The 14,947-nt window shown below is 45.0% G+C and overlaps 1 protein-coding gene across 3 annotated transcripts in view; it reads right to left on the minus strand.

Annotated features, from left to right (window-relative positions):
* ASXL2 (ASXL transcriptional regulator 2) overlaps positions 1-14,947 on the minus strand; it is a 68,472-nt gene that overhangs the window by 30,357 nt on the left and 23,168 nt on the right. The window lies entirely within an intron of this gene.

Below are 14,947 nucleotides of genomic sequence, written 5' to 3' on the forward strand. Positions count from 1 at the left end.
AACCCACCACATATAAAAGAAGGCAGGTAAATCCGTGCCATTGGGCTACTCGAAGCTGGTCAGCTGCTGAGAATGAAACAGTGCAACAAAAGAGACCAAAAAAGCATAATGACATTAACTGGAATGTCTTGCATTGCATGATGGCTGTAACAGAAGAGACACTAAGTATGTGTAGGTGAGAAGATCAGTGAGATGCTTCATGTGTAATGCACTCTAAAGCTGGGAGATTGACTGGATATGGAAGTAGCAGGCTGAAGAAAGAGAAAGTAAGGAAATTCAGGGTCTGTGTATATATCTGCACAAGAATTAGTACAGATAATAGTACCAGGCTGTGCAACCAAGGAAAAAAACAAAGTGCAGAAGAGTGTTTGAGCCCAGGGAGAAGGATGATCCCTACTATAAAGAATAACCAACCCTGCATGTTGACTATTTAAACTATTGCTTCCTGCATCAATTAACTGCAGATTAGAAGCAGCTAAGCTAATCCTTTCATAGCAGAAAGGACTCAAGAGATAATAACACTCTTCATTAATGATTGCTGCAGTGTGACTCTGCTCAGTGCCACCAGAGAAGGGAATTTTCCAGAGATTGCCAGAGACTTTCAATGTGTTCCATGAGAAAGGGTTCTGAAAATCATTAGGCAATTATCATAGAGTCATTCAGGTTGGAAAAGACCTCTCAGATCCCCAAGTCCAACCCCAGCCCACCCCACCGTGCCCACTGCCCACCTCCCTCAGTGCCACATCCCCACGGTTCTGGACCCCACCTCCAGGGTTGGTGACCCCACCACCTCCTGGGCAGCTGTGCCACTGCATCACCGCTCTTCATGAGAAGAAATTGTTCCTAATATCCAACCTGAATCTCCCCTGGCACACTTGTTTCAAAACCAGAGAACTGGCATTGCTCTGGTGCTGGAAAGGACAGAAGGAAAGAATTCAATGGTAATCAGGCAGGAAATTAACAAAAATTCTGCAAGATCACATACTGAGCAGGAAGTTTTAATGCTTAGGGATAGACTAGAAGCTACAAATGAAACCTGATTTCATCCGTTCAGGAAAAAGATACCTGATGGCTGATGGGTTCACAGCAATGGCCAGAGAGGTGATGCAATATGTGAGGATGGATAGATGAACCTAACCTAGAACCTAACATTCTTACTGTGTATTTACACTGCCTGTCTCATTTGCATGCCATAGCGTTGATCGCACATCATCTAAAGGATTTATTACAGAATGTGACAGGATTTGGTAAAGCAGAGAAAATGGTGATAGACATGGAAGAAATGAGGGATGTTCTGCATGGAAGGACCACGACTGAAACACACAAACCCAGTTAAGCATCTTCATGTCCAGGTGAGAGTCCCATGGGGAAGCAACATGCTCACGGCCACCAACACTGCTCAGCATGAAGCAAACACAAATGCAGCTTAACATCTGAAACCCATGCACAGCAATAGGCTGACTTACTGGCTTTGAGACATTTGAATAGCAGGAACACAAACCACATCCTCTCTAAAGCCCATCACTGCAGAAACTAAAGGTTCTGCATGAAGCAGAAAATTAACTCAAATACAGGCTCCTTTGCTCTACTCTCATATTCAATCCACATTTTAATTTTCATGCTGTCTTGCAACTAAGAAAACAAATCCTTCAGAACCAGCGATGGCAGAGCAAGCTAAAATCCAGCCCTGGGAGGAGGACTCAACCCATCAGCTGATGCCATAAAGAAAGACTACAGCAATTTGTGCATACAAGCCCTTGGTGCTACAAGGGCTGCAGACTGACAGCTGTAACCACAACAACTTCTCAAGAACAAAAGGAGAGCTCCAAAAGCTGAGCAAGGCATAGCTGCTTGAACTCAGCTGTGGGCCCCAAAGTGAAGTGGTATGGATGGGGATAGAATCCTAGAAGCAATTCAGTTTGGAAAAGACCTCTAAGATCGTCCAGTCCAACCCCAACCCATCCCACCATGCCCAATGACCACGTCCCTCAGTGCCACATCTCTGTGGTTCTCCAGTTCCATGCTCATTCACAGGTCAAAAAGCAAAGACAGCTGCAAAATGTGATGGAAAGGGATGAGCAAGAAATGTTAAATTATTAGAAAATAAAAGAGAAGACATCATTCTGTATATCCCAGAACACAAATGTTGCGACCTGTATGTTTCTACCCACCGGTCTCGGAAAAAGACGTGGGAAAGCTGAAAAAAGATTCAGCAGATGAAATAAAGATAGTTGGAGGCTCCCTGCAAGGGCTAAGGGAAAAGGCAACAAAAATTGGTCCCAAATACACCCCTGGGTCCTTGGACCTGAAAACTCTCAGAAAGTTCACAGCCCTTTAAGGACTTAGTACGCAGCCAAGAGCAGGTATAAGGCAAGGACGTGCCTGTACAGAAATATTCTGACTCCCACAGGACAAGGCTTGAGGAGCTAAGCTTGTTTCCTTTAGATTTAAAAAGAAGTTAAGAGAAGTGAGTTCTCTTTTCACTTCAGGCTTTCTTAATTGGAAAAATATGTGGAGCAAAGATTATACCTCCCGATGCCGTTAAATCCTAAGAGCACTTTTGGAGGGAAGCTGCAGAAATAATTACAGAATGCAAAGCGACACCTGGGAAAGCAATGAACCGAGCAAGGCACTGCTGTTAAAATACTCCGTGAGCTGCTCTGCATTGTTCCTGCATAACCAAAGATATTCTTCATCAGCTGAAGATTCTGGAAGATGGGGACAGGATCTGACCAAAAGGAATTTCAGTGGATTCAGGGATTCTTCTCATCCCAAAGAGGAGTGAGAGATAAGGGATGGAGATGTCACCTTGGTAACGGGTGGTGAGGACAGAGACATGACTGCATGGCAGTGCCAAAAAACCCCACAGGTACTGGAGAGTTCTGCCTTCGAGCAGTTAAACACAAGCATGCATAGCCCAGAGAGCTTCAAAACTAATAACACTGCACACTTGGCCCCAGGTTTTAGGCCAGCTGGTTCATTCACAGGGCTTCAGGACTTCCTGCTGTTGGTTTGGCTGGGAGAGGAGCTTGCCAGGTGAAGTTTTAACAGTTCTCTTAGATTAAAGTTGAGGAGACAAAGTGGAACATGTGTCAGCCAAACCTCATGAAACCCAATTTGTTAGATAAACTGAGATTGGATCCAGCACAGCCCCACGTCCCAGCTGCAAGAATACTGGAGAAGATACATCTGCAGTCAATTACTGCTGCAATCTGTGGAGCAGAGGCTCCTTTACACTGTTGTCTTCTTACTTTAAATGTAATCGACACAAAAGTATTTCTTCTGAGAAACTAAGCTGCAACAGAAGTTTAATTGTGCTAAAGGCCGAATTAAATAAGGAATTCCATTCTGGTAGGATCTGATGACATTTTGCAAGGTATCAGGTTCCTTCAAACCCTAAAATACTGATCAATCTTAGAATAACCTGCGATGAAAGGAACCCATAAGGATCAAGGTTGCCCAAGGAGGCTGTGGATGCCCCATCCCTGCAGGCATTTAAGGCCAGGCTGGATGTGGCTCTGGGCAGCCTGGTCTGCTGTTTGGTGACCTGCACATAGCAGGGGGTTGGAACTGGATGAGCATTGTGCTCCTTTTCAACCCAGGCCATTCTGCGATTCTGTGATCACCGAGTCCAGCTCTGATGCTGCCTTGTGTCTTCCCTCTGTGGGGTTCCAGCTCAGGCAATACTAAGAACTCTGCCTGAAGCCCTGGGACAGAGGACCACGCTGATTAACCACAGCTCCATACAATGCAACAGAAGGGTAATTTGACGATGTGTCCATTCTGACACCATCCCATGCCATTTGCTTATCCAGCATTGCCAAAGGCACTGGTGGGAGGAATGCCACGATCCTGCTGACACCAAGGCCCTAGGGCACACCACGTAGAGAGACTGAGCTCTGCCAACAGGCCGTCCTGTTACCCAGCAAGTACCACCAAGGCTCATAATTCTTATCCAGTGCCAGATATTAGCACATAAAAGTGGAAACAGCAGAAAGGTGAAGACATTTGAATTATTTTGACTTCTTCTTTTGCCTTTTCCTGGATGTCTCCTCTTAGACAAGCCATTTACTTTGTAGGGTGTGAATTTAGCAGGATATTTGTCTGTTTGAAATCACCAACTCATAGGATGGTTTGGGTGGGAAATCCCTCTGGCTTTCAGCATACATCTGCTCCCTTTTCTAAAAGAAAATTTAGTAATAATCCTCCAGCTATGTTTCTCTTTCTCAACTAGTGCCAAATAAACAAGAAAACAGACGGATGTTGCTGATCCTGCTTTGGGAGAGCAAGATTAACTGCTTGGCTGCAACATCCCTTTAAGCTCAGTAGTTGTGTGTAACAGCATTACACAAGTCTCAGCTCGTTCGGGCAGTAGTTTACTTTCTGATTTATTGCCTTACCTTCCCTTGATACTGTGTGAAGTGCAGGACTGCACTATTAGAGCGCGATGGCTTAAGCCTGTGCGGGAAAACACCTGGAGAATCACTGAGCTGGAAAGGAGGAAACAGGAAAGCATTGGGAGATCTTACAGGGAAACAATGGGGATGATGATAGAAACTATACTTTCTTGGCTGGCACTCAAGTAATTCCTAAATCAAGATCAAGATGAAGATTTCCTTAAATTGATGTTGAGGAAAGAACTGGCTGCTTTCTTCAGGCTTAGCAGAAGAAACTGAAGCACACCGAATTACCTCACATCGTGCAGCCACTTTGATTCTGTGGCTCCGAAGGAAAATTACTCTTAGGGTCACTCAGCTCAAGGTCAATCCTGGCAGCTGACTTTACCAAATACATGGATATTGTGACTGAAGTGCTAATGATATAACAGCAGAAAATCGTAGAATCATTAGGGTTGGAAAAGAACACTAAGATCATCCAGTCCAACCGCCAACTCATTGCCACCATGCCCACAAAATGAAACAAAACTACTGGAAATGCACAAGAAATACAGGAAAAATACATCCTCAGTTGTCAGAGAATTTGGCAGGCAAAATACTCTCAAATCAGAAGAAAAAACGTTTGCTAAAGTTTGCTGAACTTTGTGAGACCAAAATGATTCGGAGCAGAAGACAATTTGCATGAGCTATGAGCACAACCAGAACATCCCCCCAGTATTAGTAGTGTAAAACCAGTGAAGGATCCTGCATCTTGGTACTGCAACAGGTTCAGCGGTGTAAGCACAGGGCTGCAGCCTTCTGAGCCATTCACATCACTGATAAGTGGAAATTCAGGCTCTTACTGCATGTCTCCTCCTTCTTTTATAGATCAGAGCAAATTAGTTTCAAACATATCAGGCAATAAAAGAAATTCTCAGCTTTGGTAAGTGGAAGCAAACTATTCTGAAGCAATGACTCTGTCTACAAGCACTGCAGCAATCAGTGCCATCCTATGAATGGGTCACAGATCCCAATCATTCATTCCATCCAATAGGAATCTGCAATCTGTAATGTGCTGACAGGGTACATTAGATTTATTACTTGGCACAAAAGAAGCACTCTTCTGCATGGTCTCCAGGTATGAGACACTCATTCTTTGCCTCTAAAAGGACCCAAATGCAGCATAGACCGAGTATGAGATGCATCCCAGAACACGGACCAAGTACTCACCTCTCTTCCTGGCTGGAGCTCAGCTGTAGGAACAGTACTGTAGGAACTCTACTGGGGTTTTGTCTCTGCTTTTGTTTAGCCTTGGGAGAGTCTAATGTGAAAATAAATTGAAAGAGTAGAACCAGAGTTCCTGCTCAAGATTTGCATGTGTTTCCATGGGGTTTTCTGCCTTGAAATCAACACATTCAGAAAGAAAAGGCTGAACTTTACTAATTTGGAAAGAAATTACAGTCAAGATGAACTAAAAATACAGTACTCCCCCCCTTTCAACTATGTGCAGTCACAAGCTTAAAATAACCCAATTTTGAACAGCTAATGGGATCCAGATGTACGGCACGAAAAAGTCCTAGTGAAAGTCATCAAACACATTCTGAGAAGCACACAAATGCCTCCTGTTCATCCAATGCCTTTTCTATTTTACAGGTATGCAGTTTGTCAGAAAGAGAATGGCAACTCAAGCCGGAATTCGTACCAAACCAAGACCAAATGGACAAGGAAAACGGCCATTTCACGAGAGCTCTCCACCACACAACAGCTCCTTGCTAAAATCAAGGAGCAAAAAATGACCAAAAATATCTTCCAATTGCAACCTTGCAGAACTCCCACTCCTGCACTTTGCCCTGGGTAAAGTTGAGACTCTCACTGCTGCGATGAGGATTACACGTTCCTAAAATCACATTCGGTTTTTACGAACATAATAAAGATCATCCATCTGCTTCATACAGAGACTGGGGCGTATTTCGCTCTGGCAGCTCTAAGAAAACAAACTGAAGCTCTAAACAAGTGTTGGATCACTCACACATCTATTGGTGATTGGTGGATGGTTGGACTGGGTGATCCTGTGGGTCTTCTCCAACCTTGGTGATTCTATGATTCTATCCCCATGCTCCATTGATCCCACTATCTCACCATCTCACCCCTATATCATCTTTTGGTCCCAATTCAAAGCTTTCTTAGATCTCTCAGATCTCTGTGGGATAGCAGTGGTGTTCCCCAGCACAAGAGCATCCACCAGCATATCCTAGTGTCATACACCTCTGCCACAAGGCCACGCCAACTATGGAGATCTCCCAGTTAAACCAACCCCAGGCTTACCTAAACGACACCGAAGTAGCTCTTGTTTTGGGAGCGTAGCCATAGGGAGGGCACACGACTACATTTCTCATTTGATTCAGGCTGTATACTAGGAAAAAATTTGTCTTGTAAAGAGCAGTGATGCAGTGGCAAGCTTCAAAGAGGAGCTTGTTCACCCACCTTGGCCATCAAAATACGGTTGTGACTGTGGGTTCATACCTCAACCAGAGAACATAACCCATGTTCAGATTGGATATTAGGAAAAATCATCTCATGAAGAGCAGTGATGCAGTGGCACAGCTGCCCAGGAGGTGGTGGGGACACCAACCCTGGAGGTGGGGTTCAGAACCGTGAGGATGTGGCACTGAGGGATGTGGGCAGTGGGCACGGTGGGGTGGGGTGGAGTTGGACTTGGGGATCTTGGAGGTCTTCTCCAACCTGAATTATTCTGTGATTCTGAGCATGGAGCACACATAGGAGCACCAGCCATGGACTGGGACACCCCGCTGCAGGTGGTACATAAAAAGAAATGAAAAGTCCTCAAGCCAACATGCTCATAATCCGTATAAAATAAAGGAAACGAGGTGGTAAAAAAGAATGTTTGGCAATCTACATCCTTATCACTTTTGAAATTGATGCAACATCCAAGTTTTCTGGAGGATGCACAGCAATGACAGACAAGGTCACAGCTCCCTGTGAGTTTGTAAAAATAAAATCATGAACATCAAAATGCTCTAAATTTGGAGATATTCTACTCATCTAAATAGCACTTTTTCAGCTGTTGAAATGTAAGGCAACTATTTCACATAAACACATTAGGAAATTACAGCTGTAAGTGCTAATTACCTCAAATGACACCAAAATTAGCCAACACTAATGAGTCGTTCTATTTTTTTAATACTATAGCAGACGTGTGACTCTAGGAAAAACTGAAGACTATAAGAGTGATAAATCTAAGACTAATACATCTCAGTTACTCACGAGATGCACTTTGCTGGCCCAGGTATTTGACAGAAGCTGTCACTGCCATCACTGATAAATTTCACTGAAAGCCATTTGACAACTGATGTTGGTAGCTGCCAGTGCCCAAACCACACTAGACAAAGTTTTGCAAACACTGCACAACTGCCCAGCTGCATTTCTCCTGCACCATCAAGTAGCACGTGTTACATCACTGCAAAATTTTCTGTTTCCGTGACAAGGATACTTCCCTCTTCCCTAAAAAAGAGTTCTAAGAATTTAGCAGTGTATCTTCTTTTCCTTTGGAATCTGCAGAGCCTCTAAAATCATAGAATCCTTAGAGTCGGAAGGGACCTCTGAGGGCTATCTAGTCCAACTGCCCTGCAGTGAACAGGGAACGGGTTGCCCAGGGCCTGATCCAGCCTGGCCTTGAAAGCCCCCAGGGCTGGAGCATCCACATCTCTGGGCAAATCTACTCCCTTAAAGCTTGAAACCATTTCCTCTTGTTCTATCTGATAGAACAGACCCTGCTGAAGTCTGTCCCCTTCCTTCCCGTAGCTCCCCATCAGATACAGACAGACCCCTCTCAGGTCACCTTGCAGCCTTTTCTTCTCCAGGCTGCACAGCCCCAGCTCCCCCAGTTGTCTTCATAGGAGAGGCAGGACTGTGTGATGCATCTCATCAGAACCCAGAGACTTGTGGACATTCGGGTTCCTCAGGTGGTCACAAACCTGGTCTTCGCTTACAGTGGGAAGGATGTTGCTTCCTCAACTCCCTCCTACCAAACCAAATGTTTGAGGACTGTGTGGTGAGCAGTTATCAGGGAAGACCAAGGCAAAAAAAATTGTTAAGAACCCCAGCCTCCTCCTTGACTGTTGTTATCAGCCTGCCTGTGTCACTCACTAGGGGGATAGGCCTTTCTGGAGTTTCCCTTTTCAATCTTCACAGATATTTTCTTTCTCCAGACCACGACTCGTGCAATAACCGCACAGAAGAGGTGTCTTACGCTACTCTGCAGCATCATTCAGCAATATACTGACTGCTTTGAGAATGACTTGCCCCTGCCTGCCAATACCACAGCACACTGAGGACACGTGGGTTCACGAGCTGGAACAACGTATCTGGAGCACAGCAGGTCTCCTAAGGTACATCAGCAACTGATCTGCACTATTGGTCTGTTGCCATCATAAGGAAGCTTTACTTCTCCCACCCATGAGTCTGACATCCATCTATACATGGGATCTTACACCTCCCACCCACGAGTCTGACATCCATCCAAACACACGAGGTCTTACATCTCCCACCCATGAGTCTGACATCCATTCATACACACAAGGCCCCACCTACACATACATACATCATCTCCCACCTACAAGCCTGATATCTATCCATACATATGAAGTCTTACACTTCCCATCCATGAGTCTTCCATCCAGCCATACACACAAGGTTCTACATCTCCCACCTACAAGCCCGATATCCATCCACACACATACGAGGCCCTACATCTCCCACCCACTAACCTTACATCCATCTATCCATAGATCCTCTCCCTCCCCAGGGGTAGGAATGTTTGGATTTTGTGTTGAGGGAGATGGTTTAGTGAGTATTATTGGTGATAGGTGGATAGTTGGACCGGATGATCCTGAAGGTCTTTTCCAACCTTGGTGATTCTGTGATTCTGTAGCCCCTCCCCTGCCTCGAACCATCCTGGCATGCATCAGGCCCTCGGCTGAGCTGATTCAAACTGCTGGTCAGACACAAAGCTACCAGCTCTTCTGCCACTAGCTCTGTTTCTGTAGGACCACTGAGGCTCACGGAAGGGTCCCCACGACTGCCCCAGTCCACTCCACGCCTGTAAAAGGAGCACACAGCTTAGAGCTGTTGGAGAAAATCTCTGAGCAGCTCTGCTGACCCCGTGCATCTCTGCAGCAGATGCTTAGAGGACACTGCAAGCGGGACCGCACGCTTCACATCTTTTGTTATGGGGTGCCAGAACACGTTTCTAGGTTGCTGACTCAAACAGAGCAGACGAGAGGTGGCCAAACACGAACTGTGTAGGAAGCTACCGTAGGCGTTCAGAGAAGGGAAGATGAGGTCACGTTTCTTTGAACTCCTCTCCAGGTTCTTGCATCGTGTATCGCCACAGTGCTTAAGGCAGGCTGCGCAACTACCTTCTTCCTTGCATGTGAAGAGCTTTGTTACAGACAGATAACAATTAATTCACCACCTCTCAGGTCTCTTTGATGATTTTTACTGCAGCTTGTCTCTGCCAATAAGCATTCTAATAGAAAAATAGCAGTTTTAAAATCTTGTATCCTGACTATAGAGCCTCTCCAGCTCTTTTTTAAACTGAAAGAGGAAAGATTTAGGTTAGATGTTAGGAAGAAATTCTTTACTCAGAGGGTGATGAGACACTGGTGCTGCTGCTCGGAGGCCAGGCTACATGGAGCCCTGGGCAGCCTGATCTGGTGCGGGGCACTCAACTAAGATCTTTAAGTACCCTTCCAACCCAATCATTCTGTGGCTCTATGATCTTTAAGAATCCTTCCAATCCAATCATTCTGTGGCTCTATGATCTCTAAGGATCCTTCCAACCCAATCATTCTGTGGCTCTACGATCTTTAAGGACCTTTCCAACCCAACCATTCTATGGCTTTGTGATCCTGTGATCTTTAAGGACCCTTCCAACCCAACTATTCTATGACTCTATGATCTGTAAGGTTCCTTCCAAATCAACCACTCTGAAGTTCTATAATCCTATGACTTGACTGTGAGCTCTCAGGGGAAGCAACCCCATGGGCAGATCCAACCCAGTGGTGCTCCAATCCAGTCCTATGACAGGATTGTAATGTGTCCATGCTCTCCACTGAAGAGCAGAAAACTTAGCTCAGATTAAATTTAGTTTCTTCTCTGCTACTGAGAGATCAGTTCCTAGAGACCGCTATCAAAAACATCAAAATAAAACTATTAGGATTCTTCTTCATACAGTTGTTCATAATTAACTCCTCTTCCCGATTCTCTCCAGATGTGAACGACCACTCAGGAATGATCCACATGTAGAAATTAGCTGGAACAGAAATTTCAGCTCACATCCCACACTAATTTCCAATGGAGATCAAGTGGTGTTTAAAAGTCCATCTCTGCTGACCCCAAGGTTACACTCACTGTTCCTGCTGATGATCTGTGCCACTGCTTGTTTCTGCAAACCAGCTTAGAAATGAGGGTGTAATGTCATTTAATGGAAAATCGTTCCGCATTTACAGCAGGAATGTAAAGTCCTGGGCTGAGGCAACATACTGCACTGTAAAATAAGGGCTTTTAAGTGGACAGAAAATCAATTTCCCTATACTACATTCTCAGCAGTGGCTGAAATGATTTTGCTGCTATTAAAAGATTCTTCCTGTTCCCCAGACAGACACTGAAAATGGAGAAACCAAGCTCCAAAAGTAATGTTTGGTAAGTAAAAAAAGTCTTAAAAAGGTCACCTGAACTACCAGCACTGCCACTTCAGTGCCTGCCATGAGAACCACAGAGAAAATACCACATGCTGAGAAACAGAGATCACCCCAAAGCCAAACTGCTACAGGCTGTTAGGATGAGTGCAAGGAGAAGAGGCACAGGAAGCATCTGCAGCATGGGTGCATTTTTATTCTGAGTTATCAGCTGTTTATGCATTGGGGTAAATCTTTCTTATGCATCGGTCTACAATGTTTGGAAAGAATCCATCAAGTCATGAAGACTTCAGCTCAGGCAGCCCTCTGTGACCATCAGCAAAAGCTTTAACACCTCTAAAGATTAGGAAATGAATATCAGTCATATTTCGAGGTGAAAAGAACTAACTCCTGGACTAGAATGATGTCAACAGCTGAGAATTAGGGAGTGTGGCTGTATTGGTCTCAGCAACAACAGGGGCAGTCTGTGCAATTATGTGTGTACTTCATTTTTAAAAGGTTTTGTCTCCCACAAGTGATGAAAACAATAATCTGACTGGCAAGAATGCTAATGAAAATGAAAACTGCAGATTGTTACAGAGACATTCACCAGACCACCAAAAAGGCATATGTAACCACACCACACATCAGAAATACAGAATAGAGGAGCAGTGCAGGAAACAGTTAAAAATAAAAAATGTATTATATATTGCAATGACTCCTTCAGAGCTGACGATGATGACCAAGCTGGTAGCAGTCAGTGTTTATACAGGACTTGGCTACTCTTGGCTACACTGCCAATGTATAGAGGCAGTCATATGGCAAACACTTTGCTGAAAATTGGAGAAGTGTAGGAGAAATGTCAGCTCCTCTGAGGTGAGCACAGGGCAGAGCTATCTAGACAGTATTTTTAGAATGCACGTCACCCTTTTCTTAAATTTTAGTGAGGCAAAAAACATTTTTATCCTCTATAGGTGAAGCAAGATGCTTTCGGTCACTTGGGGCAAAGCTGCACAGCATCCAACATTTATGAAGCCTCCTCGCATCCCTACAGCTCAATATGTAGGTTTATATATATAATCTGCACGTAATTTAAGTATTGGTTTGACATAGAATCATAGAATCATTCAGATTGGAAAAGACCTCTGAGATCCCCAACCCCAGCCCACCCCACCGTGCCCACTGCCCACTGTGTCCCTCAGTGCCACATCCCCACGGTTCTGGAACACCTCCAGGGATGCTGACCCCACCACCTCCCTGGGCAGCTGTGCCACTGCATCACTGCTCCTTCAGAGAAGAAATGTTTCTTAATATCCATCCTGAACTGCAACTTGAGGCCATCACCACTTGCTCTATCACTGATTACCTGGGAGAGAAGGACAACCCCTACCTTGCTTGGTCCTCTCATCAGTAATACACCATTAACCTGGCTTCTCACTAGGGCCTCTGTGGCAGGCTGCAGTGCAGTAATAGCATCTGTAATGGCAAAGAAGGCCAGAAGTTGTTCAGATGCTAAAGTAATGCATTCATGAATCATAATCATGAGCTGTGTGTGAAAATGGGCAAAGAGTGGTGAGGTCTGATAATATCAGGTTACTTGGAAGAACACACAGGCTGACTGAAAATTCAGAGGACTTGTATTACGATGACCTCAGAAAAGTGGTATTTTCATAGGATTATAAAATGGTTGGGTTGGAAGGGACCTTAGCATCCACTGAGCCCCACACCCTGCCACAGGCTGGCTGTCCCCCACCAGCTCGGGTCTTGAACAACGTGTGCTGTTTTCATCCCAAGTCTAAATACAACCAGGTGTGCTGGAAAAGCACGATGAGGATGGAATGGCCTGAAGTGGAGCCTTCATTTGTGAGAGTGCCACTGGCCACGAGCCATCAGACTGCTGCTGCTGAGGATCACGATTTCTGCCTTCAAGAAACCCCTGTTTAAGCAAAGTGTGCTTTGCATGTGGACAAGGAAAACACACAACCTCAGTATCAGAGCACACATGGTTCAATACTGATGCAATACGTAACAACAAGACTTAGCTTGAAGGCATAAGGAAAAACACAGATGCAGAGAGGTTAAAGGAGGAACCCATCATGCTGGTGAAATGGGAAGGTCAGCCTATACAGAAACAGCTTCATATACGTGGAAATCTAGAATATCATGGGGAAGGAATTTCATAGAATCACAGAACTGTTAATGTTCAAAAGATCTTGATGATCACCAAGTCAACCCGTTACCTCCGTGCCCGCTCACAGAATCATTTGGGTTGGAAAAGACCTCTACAACCCCCAGGTCCAACCCACCCCATCGTGCCCACTGCCCACATCCCTCAGTGCCACATCCCCACGGTTCTGGAACACTTCCAGGTTTGGTGACCCCACCACCTCCCTGGGCAGCTGTGCCACTGCATCACTGCTCTTTTGGAGAAGAAATATTTCCCAATACCCAACCTGAACCTTGCAATTTAAGGCCATTACTTCCCATCTTAAATTTCAAACAGATCCTCCAAAACACGAGCATTTCCATTGCTTTTAGTGCAGGCAGCAACCTGCACCCTGTAGTTTTGAATGGGCTTTCCCTCAAAACCTGCATTTGCCTCTTGTCAGCTGGAGACTGATTGAATGAGTGCTGTGCCACTGCCTACACAGCCCCTTCCTGCAGAGCCTGTGCTCAGCTCAGCAGAAAAACAGCTCCGATTGCAACACGGTAGAGTTGCAAGGTCTGGATGAGATGGAACAATACATCAATTTCCAGTGACTCTCAACAACTGCACGTGCAACAGATTGTTTTAGCCTCTAGCTGAGGGAAACCACGTGAGTGCAGCCAAAGCATATCCATGCACCAGGGCTCAGGGCTCAACAAGGAGCAGTGTCACCGTTCACTGAACAGCTGCGGACACATGCAGAAGCTTTCAGTTCCCCCTTGCTATGGGTGCTGCAACATGCTCCTCATGTGAAATCCATGAACAAAATCCTCCGTTGTAAAGTTTCAATTCATAACCCATCTTTCCATGCACCTGAATGCCCACCGTGCACGGAGCCAGGTGTAAGTGCTTGGGATCACAGCCAATAGCTCCCATGACAGCAACATATACAGAAATAAAACTGCTGGAGAATGAGCCTTGGATGTTCTGTAGCTTGTTATGTGGATAGTATGGCATAAAGCAGAGGATACACCAACCTGAAAAAGTAGGGAAAAGGGACATTTTTGGTGTTGCAGATTGCTTGGTAAGTTGTATGTGACACTTGGGAAACAGCTTCCTCCTGAGTCACGAGCACAAACAGGAACTGGCTGCATTCAGAAAAGCTGAGATATTTCAAACAAATCTTTAACAGGAAGAAACTAAATGACATAACCCAAACAGAGTTCTTTTGAATTCTTTTTTTTTTTTTTTTTTTCCCTTTGCATTTGTTGTGGGCTGGTGGCAGCAAAGCACTCGGTGCAGGTGCTGCTGTCATCAGGGTTAATTACAGAAGCTGCCAGCAAAGCAGACACATGGCCTCCAATGCTCTGTTGTCAGACATTCCTCCAGACTGAAAGATAATGCACTGAATTCTAGGCAGGGAACAGTGCTTTATTTCATAGAATCATAGCATCATTAAGCATCATCGTTAAGGTTGGGAGAGATTGCTAACACCTCATTTTTTTCCCTTTTTTTCCCCCTTTTTGCTACAGCCAACTCGGGTTGTGATCTGCTGCAGAGACCTGAGAGCACAATGATCTCAGAAGGTGACACACACAGAAGCTACACAAAATCCTCCTCTTTCTCCTTCAGGATGACTCTGAGTAGAAGGGGTACACTAGGAACATCCAGCATGGAAGAAATTACAGGAAAATCCAATGTTGAATGCTGTTTTTTAATGGATAGAA

This window comes from Meleagris gallopavo, chromosome 2 (assembly GCF_000146605.3).
Source record: "Meleagris gallopavo isolate NT-WF06-2002-E0010 breed Aviagen turkey brand Nicholas breeding stock chromosome 2, Turkey_5.1, whole genome shotgun sequence".
Classification (NCBI taxonomy): Eukaryota; Metazoa; Chordata; class Aves; order Galliformes; family Phasianidae; genus Meleagris; species Meleagris gallopavo.